This window comes from Otolemur garnettii, unplaced genomic scaffold (assembly GCF_000181295.1).
Source record: "Otolemur garnettii isolate 467f Iridium unplaced genomic scaffold, OtoGar3 scaffold00008, whole genome shotgun sequence".
NCBI classification, from domain to species: Eukaryota; Metazoa; Chordata; class Mammalia; order Primates; family Galagidae; genus Otolemur; species Otolemur garnettii.
Genome location: NW_003852403.1, coordinates 6695339 through 6699070, shown reverse-complemented (window position 1 = coordinate 6699070; position 3732 = coordinate 6695339). Strand labels below are relative to the sequence as shown.

General features: G+C 60.9%; 1 long non-coding RNA gene across 1 annotated transcript in view; it reads left to right on the top strand.

The window, feature by feature from the left end:
* The first annotated feature begins 394 nt into the window (after nt 1-394).
* Nucleotides 395-3732, top strand: part of LOC105886410 — a 135072-nt gene continuing 131734 nt past the window's right edge. The window contains exon 1 of the long non-coding RNA XR_001161002.2: nt 395-675. This is a non-coding gene — a long non-coding RNA (uncharacterized LOC105886410). The remainder of the gene's footprint in view (nt 676-3732) is intronic.

Sequence of the window (3732 nt, the reverse complement as noted above, 5' to 3'; positions counted from 1 at the left end):
GAGTTGAGTGAACTGACAGCATAGCGGGGAGGGAGTGACGAGGAGCAGGTCAGAGCTAAGAGGGGAAAAGCTAGGAGAGCGCCAAGACAGAGGAGCGAGGTAGAAAGAGGAAAAGAAGGGAAAGGAAAGGCAAAGGAAAGAACTAGGGGAGGCGAAAAGGAAAGGAAAAGAGCGAGGCAAGAGCGCAGAGAGCGCGCGAGCCACGCTGAGTCCTGCAGAGAGCTGACGGCGGCGGCGCTGCGCTCCACTCCGGCCCTAACTCCGCGCCGGCTTTTGCGGGCGGCCGGCGGCGCGGGGCCCTTTGGAAATAGAATAGCCAATGTAATCTGACACTTCAACTTGCTCGGCTCCGGGCGAGTTGATTCACTTACTCACCCCCTAACGCCGAGTTCCTTTTCACTGTCTGTGGACATTAAAAAAGCGAGCGGCGGCGGCGGGCGCCTGGGAGAGCAAGCGGCCGGGCGGCTGGCGGGCGAGCAGCGATCGGGCGGCAGAGCGAGCGAGCAAAGCCAGCGCAGCGCTGTGACCCCAGCCTCAGCCGGCGCGGAGAGGAGACAGAACCGAGCAGATCTCGGCGCCCTAGCTGCGCTCCTCCCGGCCGGAGCCAGCCCTACCCCGCGGTGGCGGCGGCGGCGGCGCGTCCTCCAGCGGCGGTAGCGGCGCTCGCAGCGCTCGGTAAGTTTGGGGCCAGAGCCAGGCGCTCTCTGGCTCCAGGGCTTCCTTCTGCTTCCCGCTGACTCTTGGGGAGAAAGCGTGGGGTGCTGGGTTTGGGGACTTTTCCCTTAAAGGATCTGCCAGAGCCGGGCGAGCGGCCGGAGTCACGGGCTCCGCTCGTCTCCTCTTGGCTGCTGGGGGCGGAGGCCCAGGCGGCCGGCAAGATTCGAGCTTCACGGAACCGACTTGGGCTGTGCGCGGGGGCCGGGGTTCGTCGGCTGTGCTGGGCGTAAGTGCGGTCGTGCGCGCGCGGACCCGGTGCCCGCCTCCTGCCGGCGCGCCTCCAGCCCTCGCTCTGTACACCCGCGGGCCACACAGGACCGGGATTCGGAGGAAGGAGAGAAGGACTGGGAAAGGACCGCTTCGGTCTCCTTCGCCTTCTTTGGGGAGATGCGAAGTTGTGCGCTTGTGTATGTACGAAAACCGCTGGGGAAGGCGCTGGATTTCAGGGTGGTGAAGGGTGGTAGTGTTAAGTTGTTCATCTAAATTTCCAGGGAAAACAGACACTTTTGTAAACGAAAGGTGGGGGCGCGGTTAAGTTGTTTGTGTGGGAATTGCCTGGGTAAAGGTGGCGCGCCGTAGGCGCGAGGAAAGCCGAGGTGTGTGTGTTTGTGGGTAGGGCTTCTTGCAGTGCTTCGAAGCTTACGGGGCGCTCAGGTTAACGCCTGGACTGACTGCCCTGGCCTGGAGGAGCGCCTACAGGGAAGATGTACGAGTGTGTGTGCGCGCGCGCGTTGCAAATACGAAAGTAATTTTTCCGTGTTCTTTTTTCTTCTGGTCTCCGGCGGCAGTGGCCCCGGGGGAGTGGGAGGCCGGCCGGGGCAGAGGTTGGGGGGCCAGCCCGGACCCGGGCTGGATCTGGGGTCGCTGGGGGGTGGGAGGTTGGCGAGCTTGTTTCACATTCCTTGCGTCTGGACTGGAGAGAAAACAGTGGGGAGCGCGGCCTCGGCGTCTGGGGCGCGGGTAGCGGGCGCGCGTCGCCCCCTCGCCGGGGACATCTGTCCAGGAAGCCGGCCGGGCGGGGAGAGGGCGCGGTGCGGAGGGCAGGCTCCCCGCCCCGGAGCGGTGGGGGCGCGGGCGAGGGGCGGCAGCCTTCCCGGCCATTGTGCGCCAGCAGATTTTCACGGGAGACTGCCCCGGAGCCGCCGGAGAAGGCCGGGAGCCGGCCTCAGCCCCGGGTTTAAAAGACACTCCAGGAATGTAAACAACCCGGGCGGGAGGGCGGGTGGACCGGAGCGCGCCAGGGCAGCCGGCCCGGGCCCCCACCCCGCCTCGGGGGACAGCCTGTCCGCTGAGCCGCCCTGCCCTACCCTTCTACCTGGCGCAAACTTTTTCCTCCTCTGCCTTCCTTTCGCACCTCGCCCCTCCAGCAGGGCACAGAGCGACACGGCCTCTCCAGGCGGGAGCCAGCAGCGTCTGGCACCCGCACCTGACCCTGGAGGCCTGGCCGCCCGATCTCAGGTTTGGTGCCCGGAGCCCCGGCTGTGCCTGCCCGGGAGCCGCCAGCTTCCTGGGCAGGCAGTGCCCGAGTAACTGGGGCTCCGAGCCTGCCCGCTTTCCTCCCTCCCTCCTTCCTTTCCTCCCTCCCGCTGCTCCTTCCCCCGCTTATTCTCCCCCTTCTCCTCTCCCCTGACTGCTTTTCCAATGCCCTGACATGAGGGAGGAAGATTTAACTTGGCAGCCCAAACAAATGTTCTCTCAGAGGTCCTCCAAGAAGCTGGAGGCTGGGCTGGCGGGGTGAGGGCACAGCTCGGCCAGCCTGTCCCTTCCCCCTTCTCTGCCATGGACATTTGGAGCCCCCTGGGTGGACAGCCCAGGGCATGGGAGAGTAGGGCCCAACCCCAAGGATTTAAAAGGGCAGTGGGCAGCTGCCTATGGAAGCCCCTGGCTTGGTGCCTGGAGCAGAGCCGCTTGGAGCTGCCTCTTGGTGCCAAGGGTTTTCTAAAGGATTTTCTTGAGCAACAGTTTGTCTCTCTGCTGCAACCTGGGATCTGGGCCTGGTAGACCAGAGGGTTAACCAGTGCCCTGTCCTCCTCCCTCGTGGGTGTCAAGACAGGCTGGTTACACAGGGCAGGGCAGGAGGCCAGAGGCTGTTCCCAGAGGTGCCTGGGTTTGCTTATTATTGTTTTTTGAAGGTACAAATAAAGAAGCAGGCGCTGGGACTGAAGAACCCAGCAGCCTGGCTGCTGGTGAATTCCAGCTTGTCTTCACTGGCCGTTGTTTCGGTCCCAGGAGTGTGAACGCTGTTTGTGAGCCATCAGGGAAGTTTAGAGGAGAGAGCAAGCCCCTGTCTTTCACTGTCCCAGCTGCTTTTTGAGGAGGTCCAGGTTGGGGAGGGATTTCTGGCCCCTCACTTGGCAGCTCCTGGCCCTGGTGCAGAGGCCGGGTGGGTTTGTGAATACCCTGAAGCCTCATGCTGACCTTTCCCTCTTCAAGTTGAGGATGTTGAAACACCAGCATCAAACAAAAGACACATTGAAAGCTGTATCTGCTACAGAGCACGTGTGACTTCAGAGCCCAGGGAATGCATTTGGAGGGAGATGGTGTTTTCTTCTGAGTTTTATGATTTCACTTGGGTTTTGTTTTTCCCCAAAAGGACAGAAGCATCTCCTTGTCTCAAATCACGAGGTTATGAAGTGCTGTTTTCACATGTAAATCGCAAAAGTTTAGACTTCTGAGAGTTGGTGGCAGTGACTGGGGGAGGTGGGGAGCAGCAGGGAGTTGTCAAGAGTTGGACTGGGCATTTGGGGTATGGCTCACTGAGAAGAATTAGGAATAAGAAATTGCTGGTCTTATGGGAAACTTTGAATAAATAGCCTTGTCTATGCAGAAAAGGGTTGCTGGCTCCTTTGTGTGGACAAAATGTCCCTTTTCCCTCCCAAGGAAAGGGAGGGGAGGAGGATTCTGGTTCCTCTCACAGCCAGGAGCAAAGTGAAGAAAGATCCAGAAACTAAGGGGTTTGGCCACAGAACCAGTTTCTCTCTCTCCAGTTTCTCTCTCTCTCTCTCTCTCTCTCTC